The sequence below is a fragment of the Eubalaena glacialis genome, chromosome 3, assembly GCF_028564815.1.
Source record: "Eubalaena glacialis isolate mEubGla1 chromosome 3, mEubGla1.1.hap2.+ XY, whole genome shotgun sequence".
NCBI lineage: Eukaryota > Metazoa > Chordata > Mammalia > Artiodactyla > Balaenidae > Eubalaena > Eubalaena glacialis.
Genome location: NC_083718.1, coordinates 175,854,558 through 175,872,667, shown reverse-complemented (window position 1 = coordinate 175,872,667; position 18,110 = coordinate 175,854,558). Strand labels below are relative to the sequence as shown.

The 18,110-nt window shown below is 37.1% G+C and overlaps 1 protein-coding gene across 1 annotated transcript in view; it reads left to right on the top strand.

Annotated features, from left to right (window-relative positions):
* The window catches only part of CLIC4 (chloride intracellular channel 4), a 91,493-nt gene that overhangs the window by 13,953 nt on the left and 59,430 nt on the right, over positions 1 to 18,110 (top strand). The gene's annotated exons all lie outside the window — the stretch shown is intronic.

The following is an 18,110-nucleotide window of genomic DNA, read 5'->3' as shown; positions in this document are numbered from 1 at the left end:
TGTTTGCTTGTTATCCCATGGACCTTTGGGAATGCTGAGTTAAGACTGCCCATGGATAGTTTGTATGTTTAACATATATGCTTTCAACCTCCAGGATGTTACTGTGAGAAGCATCTGCCAGGCTGCCATTACAAATAGGTGGGGAACTTTCCATTGTTTATCAGAAGAGCAGGTTTAGTACAAAAAAAGTCCAAGATTAGACCTGAACTTATTCCTGAATTAACTTCAGTGAACCATGATCCTGTTGACACTTGTTAGGTAACTAAAGGACAGTCAGATTGGACTCTGCCATCTTAGAACATCTGCCTCAGCAGCTCTTCCTGGATTTGTAGCTAAAGCTGAGAGTCCATTATTATCAAGAGTGTTTTTCTTGTTTTTTATTTCTTTGTTTTGTCTTCTTTTCTTTTTCTTTCTTTCTTCTTTTTCTTTTTTGTGAGAGCATAAAAGAAATAAAGAGGGATAATCTAAAACATATAGGATCTAGTGGTTCTGCAGAAGTACTTTCGACTTACGGATCTTGGCATATATATAGGTTTCACTTAGCTCCCTGTGCTACTACATTTCACTGTTCCTTGATTTTTATGGTAAACTTTGGCATGGCTGTAATTGATAGATGATGTAAGGATCATAAAGTGACTTTAAAATCCTTCATTTTATAATGTTATAAGCTTTTTGAAACTACTTAATTTATTCCTATATAAGATAGAGTACACTGGTGTATAAAAATGAGCAGTAGGTTTTTGTTTTCCTATTCAAGTCAGTAATAGTCGTAAGATAATAGGTAGCATCGAGTGCTTACTGTGGTTCAAGCACAGTGTGCCAAGCCCTTTACATATGTTATGTAATTTAATCCTCATATAAATTCAGAAATAGGAACTATCAGTACTGTTTTACACATGAGGTTTAGGTCATTTCTTGTGTGTGCTCACAAGGCTGGTACGTAGCAGTACTGGGATTCGTACCAAGGTCTTTGTGATTCAGAGAGACTGACTCTTAACCACTAAGAGCTTTTTTATTTGTTTATATTCTTTTTCTGTTTGAAACTTGAATTTTTACCTAACAGAGTTTTGTTTTCACTATTTGCTGTTTTCAGTCACCCTGAAAAATAAAAAAGAAAGAATTCAGAGAATGTTTAAGAATATTTCGAAAACACTTACAACCAGTGAGCCTAGATAGTTGTTAAATGAGTTTGGTGCTTCCAGTTCTCTTGGTTAAATTTGAAAGGAAACTGTAAACTTTCCATTACCTCATCTCTTTGCATTTTGGGGGCCTGGTTAATTAGTATTTTTAAAAGTACTTTAAGGGTTTATTTATAAACTTGTTGAGGGACTTGACTTGAACATCACATATTTGATTTTAGGATTGTTTTCCAATTTATAAGTGTCAAACTGTCCCAAGTTTAACAAAAATCATGTATTAAATTGTTAGTTTTAGTTTTCCTGTTCTTTTTTTTTTTTTTTTTTAACCTCTCCCTTCAGAGGAGCCTACACTAATCTTTGCATTGTTGACAGAAAAAAAGCAAGGAAGTTTCTTTTTGTGGAGAGAGGAAATGGCTGTTAGTTCAGGACTTTATCCATATTAGGTATAAACTAAATATAGCTGTGTATTCCAGGAGTGAAGTCACATCTATAAAGTTTCTTAAGCAGAGCTAATGAGATCAGCCAGTGCTTTTGGATCTGGGTTTTTTTCTTTAATGTTTTTGTTTTGTTTTGTTTTTTAACTTTTGGCTCACTAAAAGGTTACCAAACTGATTAGTCCTATGGTCTGCCTTCCATGTCCCTTAAAATTTTTTTTTATAAGGAATCTTCCTTTAAGCAAACATAAATTTAAAATATTCTGCTTTGTGTGTAAGGAATAGTTACTTATGCCTCTTTTTTTTTTTTTTTTTTTTTGGCTGCGCTGCGGGTCTTGCGGATCTCTGTTCCGTGACCAGGGATTGAATCCTGGCCATGGTAGTGAAAGCCTGGAATCCTAACCACTAGGCCACCAGGGAACTCCCGCTTAAGCCTCTTTTTGAGGGGGTGTAATAAATATTTTAGTTTCTTCACCCTCTTGTTATTTTCCTATCTCTATCTTTTGTTTGTTTGTTTGTTTAGTTCGTTTTACCCTTAAGTCTTTTTCACACATATTTTTACTGTGAGGCTAGACTCTTGTTGTCTTGTTGTCATCTGTTTTACTTAGTATCTTCTTGGTTTATTTGGTGTTTAACCATTAAGTCAGATCTCAGTGTGGCCAGGTAGTAATAGGATTCTTCTGATTGGTTGGTTAGTACAGGTATCGTAGTAGAACAGAATGAAGAAATCTCCCGTTTCTGGCCAGAAGCACAGGTCATTCTCAATAAGGACTTTTAAAAGTCCCCCCAAAACATTCTTACCCACAATAAATGTTTGCAGCTCTTGTGCTTCTTCTCAGAGCCCTTTGCAGGCATGCCAAAACATTCAGGCACTTAGCAATGTACTGTGCTGCTGAAGAGAAGAATGATCTACCTTTCTAGCATATCTTTATTAGAAATATTTTAAAATACAACTAACTCTGTAAAAAGTTTATTTAACATATTTCAAGGGTTTTAGTTCATGAAACCAAATGCCCTCCAAGGTTTAGTTCAGCTATCTTCTGAATCCTTCTCTGATCTTTGTGCTTCCTCAGCAGAGCTAACCCTTCCTACCATCTGTCTGGAGCACGTTGTGCAGTTGCATGTTCTGCCACTCACCTGAATCATTTTTCTTCATATCATTGTTCCAGTTAGAATGTGAATTCCAGGAGGTCTGGGTCAGGGATTATTTTCTTCATCTTTTATTTCTCACCTAACACAAATCTTGTCGTATAAGAGATAACTCATCAATTCAGTAAGTATCTATTAACATTTTGGGACAAATTGGTATGTGTAGTCTGGGAATAGAAGCGAGTAAGAGAGTATTAAGTCTGTTTCTGGTATTGTGTTCTATATTAACTCATAGTAAAATACCAGAAATAAAAATAGTGTTCAGTTATTGAATTTGAGACTTGTAATTTAGGTTTTATGACTAAGCTGCTCACTAGATAGATAGCCATTGATCTAAACTTAATAACAGATTGGTTTAGAGGTCAAGAATCTTCAAATTATATAACTGAAAGATCAGGTTTAAGTTGTTGTTCTCATCTGTAAAGTGGGTGTGTTTCTTAGAAGTGATGAACACTCTAGTCCGGATTTATTTTATGTACCCAAAGTAGCCTGAGTCTTGGGTGTTTAGGCCCACACAGAAAGTTGAGACTTGAGATTTCAAAATCAGGTCCAGATAATTAAATTTTCATAATTGGAAGCAGTTTATTAGAAAACAAATATAAATGGAGCCAATAAAATTTATCAGTGATAATGGGAGCAGTTTGCCAGAGAAATGAAAAATTTTTCAAGAGTAAATTATTTTACCAGAAAGATATTGTATTTCCAGATGAACTACCTGAAAGATAAATATTTTGTTATGTCTAAAATAAAACAAATAAAGCACTGTTTTAAGTTAAAATTTGCCTTTATCATATTTAAGGCACCTGTGCATTGAAATGGTAAGTAACTTTTCACAGCAATATGTTGAGTATATAGTTTTAAAAGAAACTTATTTTGTAATATGTTTTAATGAAAAAAAATTTTTTTTAATTTAATTAATTAATTAATTTATTTATGGCTGTGTTGGGTCTTCGTTTCTGTGCGAGGGCTTTCTCTAGTTGCGGCAAGTGGGGGCCACTCTTCATCGCGGTGCGCGGGCCTCTCACTCTTGCGGCCTCTCTTGTTGCGGAGCACAGGCTCCAGACGCGCAGGCTCAGCAATTGTGGCTCATGGGCCTAGTCGCTTCGTGGCATGTGGGATCTTCCCAGACCAGGGCTCGAACGCTTTTCCCCTGCATTGGCAGGCAGACTCTCAACCACTGCGCCACCAGGGAAGCCTTAATGAAAAGTTAAACATAGATAATCCAAAATAAAATACCAAAGAGTCATTCATTCATATGTCTATTGTGTGTGAGTATTTTATATTAAAATATTCTGTAGCATTTTTATGACTTCAGTTTTGCATTGCTTATTGTTGTTATTAATCCTTTGTTCTTAGTCATTTAGAGGTCCAAAATTTAGCTATTAAATAATACTGTAGTGTAATGCGCACATGAAAAGATGCTCAACATCGCTAGTTATTAGAGAAATGCAAATCAAAACTACAATGAGGTATCACTTCAAACTGGTTAGAATGGCTATCATCAAAAAGTCTACAAATAGGGACTTCCCTGGCGGAGTCCAGTGGTTAAGACTCTGCGCTTCCACTGCAGGGGGCATGGGTTCGATCTCTGGTCGGGGAACTAAGATCCTGAATGCCGCTCGGTGTGGCCAAAAAAAATAAAAAAATAAAAAGTCTACAAATAATAAATGCTGGAGAGGGTGTGGGGAAAAGGGAACCCTCCTACACTATAGGGTAGGAATGTAAATTGGTACAATCACTATGGAGAACAGTATGAAGGTTCCTTAAAAAACTAAAAATAGAGTTACCATATGATCCAGCAATCCCACTCCTGGGCATATATCTGGAGAAAACCATCATTCGAGAAGATACATGCACCCCAGTGTTCATTGCAGCACTATTTACAATAGCCAAGACATGGAAGCATCCTAAATGTCCATCAACAGAGGAATGGATAAAGAAGATGTGGTACATATATACAATGGAATATTACTCAGCCATGTAAAGGAATGAAATAATGTCCTTTGCATTATGGATGGATGGGCCTAGAGATTATCATACTAAATGAAGTAAGTCAGAGAAAGACAAATATCATATGACATAACTTATATGTGGAATCTAAAAAAATGATACAAATGAACTTATTTACAAAACAGAAACAGACTCACCAGCTTTGTAAACAAACTTATGATTACCAAAAGGGAAAGGTAGGGGGGAGGGATAAATTAGGAGTTTGGGATTAACAGATACACACTACTATATATAAAATAATCAACAAGGACCTACTGTTTAGCACAGGGAACTCTATTCAATATTCTGTAATAACCTATATGAGAAAAAATCTGAAAAAGAATGGATATATGTATATGTGTAACTGAATCACTTTGCTTACCTCTGAAACTAACACAACACTGTAAATCAACTATACTCCAATATAAAATAAAAATTAAATTAAAAAACATAATACTGTAGTATAATGAGCACATGAAAAGATGCTCAACATTGCTAATTATTAGAGAAATGCAAGTCAAAACTACAATGAGGTATCACCTCAAACCAGTAAGAATGACTATCATCAAAAAGTCTACAAATAATAAATGCTGGAGAGTGTGGAGAAAAGGGAACCCTCCTACACTGTTGGTGAGAATGTAAATTGGTGCAGCCACTATGGAAAACAGTATGAGGTTCCTTAAAAAACTAAGAATAGAGCTACCATATGATCCAGCAATCCCACCCACTGTTGGGCATATAACTGAAAAAGGTGAAAACTCTAATTTGGAAAGATATGTGCATCCCAGTGTTCATAGCAGCACTATTTACAACAGCCAGGACATGGAAACAACCCAAGTGCCCATCAACAGACGATTGGTTTACAAAGATGTGGTATATACACACACACACACACTCACACACACACACACACACACACACACACACACACACACACAGTGGAATATTACTCAGCCATAAAAAAGAATGAAATACTGCCATTTGCAGCAACATGGATGGACCTAGAGATTATCATACTAAGTGAAGTAAGTCAGACAAAGAAAGACAAATATTATATGCTATCACTTTATGTGAAATCTAAAAAATAGTACAAATGAATCTATATATTACAAAACAGAAACAGACTTGTAGACATAGAAAACAAATCTATAGTTACCAAAGGAGAAAGGGAGGGGTGGAGTATGGGATTAACATATGTACACTACTATATATAAAATAGATAAGCAACGAGGATTTACTGTATAGCACAGGGAACTATATTCAATATCTTATAATATTCTATAATGGAAAATAATCTGAAATATTGATATATATATAACTGAATCACTTTGCTGTACACCTGAAACTAGCACAATATTGTAAATTAGCTGTACTTCAATTAAAAAAAAAAAAAAAAAACTGCAAAAATAAATAAATAAATAAATAGCTTAAGAAAAAAACCCCCAGTGCTGTAATGTGTATCTTTATAGCCAATTTTCTGTGCATAACCATATCATGTAATTGTTTTTTTTTGGCTGCATCAGGTCTTTGTTGAGGCATGCGGGATCTTTCGTTGGAGCGTGTGGGCTTCTCTCTAGTTGTGGCTTGTGGGTTTTCTCTCTCTAGTTGTGGTGCACGGGCTCCAGGGCGCGTGGGCTCTGTAGTTTGCAGCATGTGGGCTCTCTAGTTGAGGCACACTGGCTTACTTGCCCTGTGGCATGTGGGATCTTAGTTCCCCGACCAGGGATCGAACCCACGTCCCCTGCATTGGAAGACAGACTCTCCACCACTGGACCACCAGGGAAGTCTCCATGTAATTGTTTTTAAAGTCCCTCACAAATCTCATTTATCCTCTGAATTCTTCATTTTCCTTTTATTTACCTAAAGTGTAATCTCTTTTAAAACTTTCTGGAGAATTTAGATTCTTTACAAAGGGAGAAATTTTTGACTCTACTGCTGAACTCTTGATGGAATTTCTAGTTAAAATTGCTTGGTCTGGGAACTTGTTGATAAAGAGAAATAGCTCTTACGTGCTAAAGTTAGGTAGTTGCTGTAAGCACAGATTGGGGAGGAGGAGTATTTTTTGAACACTTAATTGTTTTCTTTCTCTCCCAGGACTCTTTCTGAATTTAGTTTATACTACAGCATGTATATTTTTAACTTGCCCTTAGGGGAAGTGGGCTGCTGGATTTTGACTTGCGTAAGAATTTCACTCACCGCTCTAACATATTTGTCTTTAGCTGATAAGCAAGGGAACACTGGCAGTTAGTGAATTTATCTTTGGTTAGAAGATGTTAAAAGAATGAGGCTTAGCCATTGAAAAAGTTTGAGATACATTTTTTTGTATGTGACCAAAGTGAGAATATGTAATTGTAAAGGGCACCTGTTTCTTTTTTTAAATAATATAATCATGCCTTAATATAATAAACATTAATTAGTTTTCTGTGTTCCTGAAATTAACTCATTTAAATGTCAAACATTCAAATTCTACATAGTTTTATCTGAAAATGTCTTGATTTCACTTCCATTCTTTAAAGATATTTTTGTGGGATGTAAGATTTTGGGGTGATTTTTGTTGTTTTTGTTGTTGTTGTTTTTATTTCAGTATTTTAAAAATGTAGTTCCATGTTTTCTGGCCTCCATTATTTCTGATGAGAATTCAGCTGTCATTCGAGTCATTATTCCTTTGTATGCAGTGTAGTTTTTTTTCTAGTTACTTTTAAGATTGTCTCTTTTTGCTTTTTAAGCATTTTAATTATGATATACCTAGGTGTGACTTTCTTTATATTATTCCTACTTGATGTTAATGAAACTTCTTGAATCTGTAAATTTGTCTTAATTTGGGAAAAGTTCAGCTGTTATTTCTTGAAATTTTTTTGCCTCATTCTCTCCTCTCCTTCTGAGACTCTATTTAAATATATAGACCTTTTGATATTTTCATAGGTCTTTGAGGCTCTGTTGATTTTTTTCACTTGTTTTTTTCTCTTCTTCAGATTGAGTAGTTTCTTGCATCTGTCTTCACATTCATAGACTCTTTTCTCTATTCTACTGTTAAGCTCATCTTGTGGTTTTTAAAAATTTTCAGATACTGCATTTTTTAGTTCTAGAATTTTACATTTTATTCTTTTTTGTGGTCTCTCTCTACTGAGATTTCCTATCTTTCTTTTTTTTTTTTAAATATAACCGCTTTTTATTTATTTATTTATGGCTGTGCTGGGTCTTCGTTTCTGTGCGAGGGCTTTCTCTAGTTGGGGCAAGTGGGGGCCACTCTTCATTGCGGTGCGCGGGCCTCTCACTATCGTGGCCTCTCTTGTTGCGGAGCACAGGCTCCAGACGCGCAGGCTCAGTAATTGTGGCTCACGGGCCCAGTTGCTCCACGGCATGTGGGATCTTCCCAGACCAGGACTCGAACCCGTGTCCCCCGCATTGGCAGGCAGATTCTCAACCACTGCGCCACCAGGGAAGCCCTCCTATCTTTCTTTATCATGAGCTTATTTTCCTTTGTGTCCTTGAACATAGTTATAATAACTGCTTTAAAAATCCTTGTCTGCAAAATGCGGCATCTAGGTCTGTTTAGCGTGTATCTCCTTGATTATTTTTTCTCTTGAGAATGGGTCATGTTTTCCTGTTTTTATGGGGAATCATTTGGATTGTATTCTGATATTGTGAATGATAAGTTGTATCAATAGAAACTTTGGATTTTGTTGTGTTCTTCTGAAGAGTATTGATCTATCTTTCTCTCTCTCTCTCCCTTTTCTTTTTCTTCCCTCCCTCCCTCCCTTCCTTCCTTCCTTCTCTTTCCCTTTCTTTCTTTCTTCCCCTTCCTTTCTTCCTTCCTTTCTTCCTTCCTTTCTTTCTTTCTTCCTTCCTTCCTTCCTTCCTTCCTTCCTTCCTTCCTTCCTTCCTTCCTCTTCTTTCTTTCTTTCTTTCTTTCTTTCTTTCTTTCTTTCTTTCTTTCTTTCTTTCTTTCTTTCTTTCTTCCTTCCTTCCTTCCTTCCTTTCTTTATCTTTCTTTTCTTCCTTCCTTCCTTTCTTTCTTTCTTTCTTTTTCTTTCTTTCTCTTTCTTTCTCTCCCTCTCCCTCTCCCTCTCCCTCTCCCTCTCCCCCCTCCCCCTTCCCCTCCCTCCCCTCCCCCTCCCCCTCCCCCCTCCCCTCCCCCTCCCAACTCAAACTGAAAAACTCTCTCTCCTCTGGTGGGTGGCAGCTCAAATTTCAGTTCAGTTCTTTTAGCTGGCCTGCTTGGAATCTGCCCTGTGCATATGTATGCCAGGGATCAGCCAGACATCTGGACAGAGTTTTGTGCAGATTTTAGGGCTCCCCCTCTCTGGTTCTCTTTTTTGTGGTGTTCAACATTATTTTCTGGGGGTGATGGTTTCTTTAAACTCTGTCCTTTGGTTCTTCAAGCCAGCAGGACTGTGAATCGTTCATTGAAATTTTAGCTGCCTTGCATGGCACAAGGTTAAAAGATAAAAATTGGGGAAACTTGTCCATTGTATTTCCCTTGCAGGTATCAACTCCCATCCAACATCTGCTTGCTTTTGTTCATTCTCCAGTGTAGTTCACCCCAAGTGGTTTTTTTTTGTCTAGATGTTATCATTGTTATGGGGGCAAAGGGTTGATCTCATGGGAACTACTTGGCCATACTAAAAGCTTCAAATTGATTTTTAAAATTAACTTTATAATTTTGGAATAGTTTTAGATTTATAGAATATTTGCAAAAATAGTATAGAGTTCTCGAATTGATTTTAAATGAAAATATTTCTAAAATATACTAATATTTCCTTGACTTCTTAAAATGCTGAATTTAACTGTCAATGTCAGCATTCTGAATACAAATTCAGTAATGCCATGATGGCCTAAGGAACTATTGAGGTATGTAAGACTATTTTTGCCTTTCTGCTAAATGGCCTCAGCTGTTGTGCTTTTTGAATCTCCTCTGTGTGTGCATGCATGGGTGTGTGTGTGTTTGTGTGTGTTTTCTATTTCTTCCTTTGTCAACTGGTCTCTATTGATGCAGCCCACTTCCTTTAATTTTCTATTGTAATCTTTTGTGGTTTGGGTAAGCCAGATAAACAAACTTGTTAAAGTTTGTTTGAAATAAGAGTAAATAATTTCTGAGGGTTTGAATGTTGAGTTGATGAGTCAGGTACGTGACCCTTAGTACATGGTCTAGGTGACATACGTTAGTGTTTGTTGTTCAGAGGCTTTTTCTCTAGCCATGTGCTGTCTAGTATGATATGTGGCTAGCCATATGTGGCTATTAAGTGCTTGTTTGAATTGAGATGTACTCTAAGTATAAAACATACACCAGATTTCAAAGATTTAGTACAAAGAAAAGAATGTAATAACTTTATGTTGATTATATGTTCAAATGATAATATTTTAGATATATTGAATAAAATAAAATATTTAAATTAATTTCACTTTTTTTTCTTTTTAAAATATGGCTGCTAGAAAATTTAAATAACAATTCGGGATCACATTGTAATGGTTGTGGTTCAGGTAACTTATCTTACTTGATAATAGTCGTGTCCATCTGTGTGAGTTGGTGGTTGTACCACACAAATCATGAGACTAAGCAGGTACAATTCCAGCATTTCCTTCTTATCTTGGTGTTAGAAACTGTAAAAGTGGTTAATAGCATGGACTTAGAGTTCAGACTTCAGTTTTACCACTCCTCAGTTGTGTGACCTATGGCAGGTTACTCAGTTTCTCTAAATCTCAGTTTCCTTGTTTGAAATATGAGGAAAACAATACCTAACTTCATATGGGTATTGTGAGGATTAATATAGCTACATAAAGCACTTTCAAATAGTGCATGTTGAGTGAGAAATCAACTGCTAAATTAAACAGTGGCTATTAACTTGTTTGCAGGCAATTTTGGCAGCATTTTCATTTATTGTAGTTGATTCTTATAGGGAGTAGATTCAAGGTTGATCCAGACAAGAAAAAGGGTTATACCTTTGGCTATCTTTTTTTTCTTTCTTATCGTGCAGTATTTTTAGTTATATGGGTTATAATTTGTTCTGAAGAGATAATAGACTTTGTTCCTCCTATTTTAGGCTTTTGATGAGTGAATGTAAACATTCCAGCAGAGCTTGTTTTTTCCATTATGGTCCTGTTGTGCTTAGATGGAAAGTCTGGTCATTGTATATCTGGCACTTAGTGGGTTTTTTTTTTTTTTTTATTCATTTTTGGCCGCTTTGGGTCTTCGTTGCTGCGCACAGGCTCTCTCCAGTCGCAGCGAGCAGGGGCCACTCTCCGTTGTGGCACGCGGGCTTCTCATTGCGGTGGCCTCTCCTGTTGCAGAGCATGGGCTCCAGGCGCGCGGGCTTCAGTAGTTGTGGCACGTGGGCTCCAGAGCGCAGGCTCAGTAGTTGTGGCGCACGGGCTTAGTTGCTCCGCGGCATGTGGGATCTTCCCGGACCAGGGCTTGAACCCGTGTCCCCTGCATTGGCAGGTGGATTCTTAACCAGTGCGCCATCAGGGAAGCCCTGGCACTTAGTTTTAACAAACGATTCTGGCTGAGACATTTCAGATTTGATTTTAGTATGGATTAGAGCTTTTGTTTTCATTTTCAGCATACAGTTCAAATATGTAACAGAGAACAAAAGTAGTACTCAGTAGAATCTTTTTCAACTGTCATTAATTTCCTATGTTATTTCCAGTAGTAGTTTTTGAGTAACAGCTTTGTATTCAGAATTTCTTTTGAATTCTTCATAGTGCTTGAAAAAAATGCTATCGTATTTAAACAGCTTAATATTTTTTTTTATAGGTTTTTTTTTGTTTTTTTAAATTTATTTATTTATGTATTTATTTTTGGCCGTGTTGGGTCTTCGTTTCTGTGCGAGGGCCTTCTCCAGTTGCGGCAAGCGGGGGCCACTCCTCACCGCGGTGCGCGGGCCTCTCACTATCGCGGCCTCTCCTGTTGCGGAGCACAGGCTCCAGACGTGCAGGCTCAGCAATTGTGGCTCATGGGCCCAGCTGCTCCGCGGCATGTGGGATCCTCCCAGACCAGGGCTCGAACCCGTGTCCCCTGCATTAGCAGGCAGACTCCCAACCACTGCGCCACCAGGGAAGCCCCAGCTTAATATTTTGACAGTGATTGGGGCAGGAATAAGATTATCATGTATAAACATTTGGAACATTTTCTTTAAAAGCTTTCTTAAATCTAAAAAAAAACCAAAACAGTACAGAGGTCTATAAAGTTAATACCCCTGTTTCTACCTTTCCCGAAGTCTGTCCTGAGATATAAACAATGTTAATTTTGGTTTGTAGCCTCCCACACCTGAGAAATATTTTCAAGCCAAGATTATAGCTCTGTGGTTATCTCTTGAAGGGATTTCTCTTTCTATCCTTCAGCAAAGTACAGGCAGACAAACCCTCACCTCCATCTTGAGGCTTTTCTCTACCTAGTTGCTCAAACCAGAAATCTAGGAGGTACTTGATTTCTTTCTTTCCCTCACTTACCACATCCAAACCATCCACAACTCTTTAGGATTATACCCTTCCCAGTTCAATTTAATCCACGCATTTCTTTCCATCTTCATTGCCTCTACCTAATCCAAGCCACATTCCACTGGGACTATTACAGTAGGCCTCCCAGCTTCCATAATCCATCAGCTCCATGCCCCCAACCTGTTTTCCATATGGTAGCAAGTGTTATTTATTGTCTTAAAATTGAAATCTGATTTTACCTTCATATACCTCTGCCCACCAAAACCCTTCAGGGGTATCCCATTATGCCATTCTGTGGCATATTCTCCCTTCCCAGCACACACACACACACATGCACGCACGTGCATGCTCCGTGAAGTAAGGAATATACTCTCTACTTGGCACATACTTTGTTACCAAGCACTTACCACATGCTGAGCAATATTATAAGAGATTTTCATATATTAGCTCATTTCATCTCATAATAATTCTGTGAAGTAGGTATTATTCCCATTTTACATACAAGGAGACTGAGTTCCAGAGAGGTTAAGTGCCCAATATCATACAGGTGGTTAAGAAGAAGAACCCATATATCAGCCCAGGCTCTCAGCCTTCAGAATCCTTGCTGTTAACCATTGTGTTAAATGATTTCTTTCTACATAGTAGGTACTTGGTAAACATTTGTTAAACGAATGAAAAATTATTCCCTCTGTGAACGTAAGTTTGAACTCCTTAATTTGGTCTAGAAAGTCTTTCATGAACTGGCCCCTCCCAATACCACTTTCTCTAGTACTTACAGCAATCTAGTCATACTGGCTCTTTGTGGGGCTGGCTTCGTCTCATTCTTTAGGTCTAAGAGATCTTTTATGACCATCTTATCTAAAGTAGGTGCTCCTTGTCCTCTCTCTTAGTACTTTGTTTCCCTTTAGGCACTTATTGCAGTTTAAAGTTTTTAACCTGATATATTTATTATCTGTTTCTTCCATAAAAATGAAGGTTTCATAAAGTCAGGTCTTATCTGTCTCATTCACAGTTGTTTCTCCAGTGCCAACTTCCAGTGCTTGGGAGGATAGTAGGTCCTCAGTAAATATGTATTGAATGTTGAATAAATATATCTGGGTCCTAGGCAAGGAGGTGTATAAAAGGTGTTCTGTGATTGAGGAAATACACCCCATAGCTTGAACTTCAGTGGCAAGTACTACACAGACTACTGAAATCCTAGAGCGAAGTCTAAATGGCAGCCTATGAAAATAGAATTAATTGTAAACAAACCAGAGCCCTGGTTATTATATCTCCTTTCACTTATATTGAGAGTTTTCTTTTTTCATTCCTTACCACACTTACATATTTTCATTCTTCCTGCTAGTCTTAATTGGAGACAAATAGAGATATTGGTTTGGATACTTATGATTGTAAGTAACAGAAAACTTTGCCCCAAATTGTCTTGAACCACTAAGGCAGCGTATCTAAGAAAGAAGTCTAATAGGAAGACTGGCTCCCTTGTGATTCTTTTGGGTCTGTCCTCTTTTGGTGTTGGTTGCAGCCTCAGGCAGTATCAAGTTGGCCACATCAGCCACAGGTTTCTCATCGAAGGGTTTCTTCTTCTGCTGTCTTTGTCTTAAGAGTGAGAAACTTTTCCCAGGGGACTGTTTTGTTGATTAGAACTGAGTCACATGATTACAGTAGGTCAGTCCCTGGCAAGAGGACTGGAACTCTCATGACTGGCTTAGAATCAGTCAGGATTTACCCCTAGAACTGGGGGTTGGGTTATCATCTCCTGTGTCACTTGGGGGAGGGAGGAATGGATTCCTGAGGAAAAAAATTTCAAGTTCTATCAGCAAAAGAAAGGGGAGAATGGATCTTGGGCAGGCAACTATCAGATTTTGCTGTGTGGCTTTTGTGGTTTGTTAGCTCTATCCCAAGGTGATTTGGAGACCTAATTAAATTTTTTGAGAAAACTTATTAAATCAGAAAGATTTGACTTAATAAGTTTTTTCTATACTGATAACCTTTTTTTGTAACTCAAAGGCTTTCATTGTTAGTAATCAACAGAAAGCTAATAAATAGTAAGGCATCTGCAGTAGATGAAGTCCTATAGAAAGAAAAATAAAAAGTACGGGGTGTCAATAAGTTTGTAGTCTAGTTCAGGAGATACAGTGCAGAGATATGAATATTAAAGTAATAATTCACAGTAGTGATTTAAGAGATCACAAGGCAAGTCATGATTAATTTTAAAAAAATAACATAGAGTTGCTGTTCCCTGGGCGTTTGTAAGAGATGCAGAATCTTGGGCCTCACCCTGGATCTACTGAATAAGAATCTGCATTTTAACAAGATCCTCTGCTGATTTGTGTTGACATCAGGGTTTGAAAAGCTGGGTGGGTAATTGGACAGGTAATTGGTTTGGGCTAGAGTGATTTAGAAAGTTCTCTTGGGGGAGAGGCTTGAGCCTGACCAGAAGGGCAGGTGCAGCAGGGGCATTTCAGATGGAGGATAATGTGATTTTAGTCACGAAGGTGTCCAGATTTATGTTGACTATTGTACAGGATGAATGGGAGGGGATAATGGAATAGTAGTATGGATCCTCAAGGATATTGGTGGGAAAGGCAATAGGAAAGGAGGAGAGAGATCTTTTTCAAGACCTCATTTTTAAAGACTATTGTACATGTTTACAAGTTAAAAAAAATTAAATTATTAGCTATATTAGTTGAATCATAATTTGATCACATACTGAAGGAAACAGAAACAGGCAACCTTCGAAACTACTGGAATTGAATTGTCACTCCCATATGACAGGTTAAACTGTGGATAGTTGTGGGAGAGCTTTTTCACTAAACCTTGACATTTAGCTAAAACAATTGGCTAAATTGTGTATCTTAGCTATTTCTTCCAACAGCATTCAAGTAACTTTGAATCTTGATGACTTTAGTAATAAGTATAGATTTTAGTGGGTTATTTCAGATAGGTAAACATGATAAACTTTGGCTGTGCTTTAATTGTTCCCTCCTTAAATTTAAATTTTTAAAATTAAATTTTTAAAATTAAATTTTTTAATTTTTAATTTTTTTAAAATTAAATTTTAAAATTAAATTTAAGTTTTTAAAATTAAATTTTTAAAAATTAAATTTTTAAAATTTAAGAATAAAGTGAAGAGACATCTTTGTATAGTTTTAAATGATTTCTCAATTCACAGTGATTTAGACTAAAGCAAGAGAACATCAAGTCTCCTGTTATAAGATGAATCACCAACTCAGAGGAGGAGCCATGGCAAGCCCTTAAGACTAAAACTCACAAAATCATGATTTATTGGGGGATGTTTATGAGAAAATGCTAAACAAGTATTATTACAGTTTTGATAAAGTTGGGGGGGTATATTTTGAGTTTCACTGTATCCTATAGTGACATTTTTACTTTGTGTATTCTCAAATTTTTTTTTTTTTAATTTACTTATTTATTTATTTATGGCTGTGTTGGGTCTTTGTTTCTGTGCGAGGGCTTTCTCTGGTTGCGGCAAGTGGGGGCCACTCTTCATCGCGGTGTGCGGGCCTCTCATTATCGCGGGCTCTCTTGTTGCGGAGCACAGGCTCCAGACGTGCAGGCTCAGTAATTGTGGCTCACGGGCCTAGTTGCTCCGCGGCATGTGGGATCTTCCCAGACCAGGGCTCGAACCCGTGTCCCCTGCATTGGCAGGCAGATTCTCAACCACTGCGCCACCAGGGAAGCCCTCAAATTTTTAAAATATTAAGATTAAACTTTGTAGACCACAGGTAATACAAAGGCAGGAACCATGTCTTCTCTTGTTTATCACTGGATTTTCAGTGTTTAGTGTAGGTCCTCACTTGGTTGATGAATGATTAAAAAATAAAAATTTTAATTAAAAAAGACTTTTATCTGTCCTTGGAGATAATACATAAATGACATAATAAAAGTGAGTTATAATATAGTTAGAAACTATTTAGAATGGAAGTGGAAACTAGATTAATAATTGAAAAAAACTTTATTTGGAAATAATTTCAAACTTACAGACAGGTTATAAGAACAAGAACAGTACAAAGACACCTTTTACCCAGGTTTACCTATTGTTAACATTTTACCCCATTTGCTTTGTTGTTTACTCTTTCTCATGTAAGTTGTGTACATTGTAGCCCTTTACCCCTAAATCCTTCAGTGTGCATTCCCTAAGAGTAGGGATATATCTTGTATTACAGCATAACAGTTATCAACTCTGTAAATCAGTCTCCACCATACCCCCCAACCTCCCCTTTCCAGAATAGGAAACTAAGACCCAAAGAGATTAAGTGATTTACCCATGGTTATATAGTTTCTCAGTGGAAAATCCAGCCTATTTTGCAAGTCAGGTATTGGTTCTCATCCCTAAGTCACAGCAGTATCTTTTCTTTTTTTCTCTTGACAAGTCAAATCATTTAATAGTGTAATATACTAATTAAAATTTATAATTGTTCTTCTAAAACCAGATATAACCATCCTGCAACAAGCATAAAGGACTTGATCTATAAAGGACTCTGGGTCATCATAATTGTCCTTGACATTGTATTTGGTCTTAAGATAAGCTTTAAGAAACATTAATGTTATATTGTTTTGCACTAAAAGGTACTTGCCTCTCCTTCTTAGTTTTTGTGGAATGAGAGTGTTCTTGAATTTGAGTGTCTAGGTTTTAAGGGGCTCTAGGCTAGTTTGGTTTAAGTAACTTGGCTCTTGCCAAGTGTGAGGCAAGATAGCATAGCGTGGCATTACTTCAGAGTATGAGAGGAGGCTGTTATTTATCAAATCTGACCCCAGCAAATGGTGACGAGGTTGCTGGCTTACAAAGAGCAGAGTCCAGAAGGCATCATGAGGAATTCACAGTTTAACCATGGAGTAAACATCTTTCCAGTCTTTTTTTTAAAAATTTTTTGGCATGTTTTTCCTCCATGTCAGTGTTTACCAAAATATGGTCTGCCTACCAAATGCATCAGAATTAGAATTGTTTGGAGTGCTTGTTAAAAATTGCAGATTCCTGAACCCTACCACAGACATACTGAATCAGTGTCTGGAGGTGAGACCTGGTAATCTGTGTTTTAAACCCATTTCCTTATGGATTTTTATGTATCCTAAGAGTTCTAGAATCTTGCTCCTATGTAGGTGTCTTTCGTTTTCAGGGCTTTTCCACATTCATTCTATAACTTGTGTTTTACTTAATTTTCATATGTTTAGGGTAGGAAGGTTTTTGATTGCTTGCTTTTTTGTTGTTAAATGAAAGATTCATGTGCATGGTACAAATATCAAAAAGTATGAAAGTGTATACAATGAACAATTCCCTCCCCGTTCCCCTGTTTTAGAGCATTGTGCTGTTCTAAGCCCTTTAATATAGTAATTCATTCAGTTCTTCCAAACAATCCAGTGAGGTAGGTCATGTTACTGTTCCCATTTTATAGAAGACAAAAACAGGCCCAGAGAGGTTAAATCACTTTTTCAAAGTCACACAGCTAGGAAGTGCTGGAGTTGTCTGGGAGTCTGGCTCTTAACTCTTAACCACCATCCTCTGCTGAGTGAGAGGATATAAGGATTAACTAGATTAACACATGTGAAGAGCTTGTTTTGGGAGAGTATAGAGTTTGTCTTCAACATGGTAAATGATTCAAATAAACTCTAACGGCCTACCCTGGAGTTTCATCTAAGCCTGGTATCTAATCCTTATGTAATTTCGAACTAATCAGTTCTCTAAATTGCACGGGCTCTCTTCTGGAGAGTAGACTTCATGAATTGGTGATACTGAACAAGAAAATGGTAGCAACTGAGGTCCTTTCAGTGTCCTGTCATTGGCTGTCTGTATTTTAAAATACATCCCAGGCAGAGCTTGGGATACGGTAATTCTTCCATTACATATCCTTTGACTTTATTTATAGAATTATTTCTATTATATGGTTATGGCCAGGAAACAGTGATACATTCTTTGCATGGCCAGAGATTTTTGACATCTTCT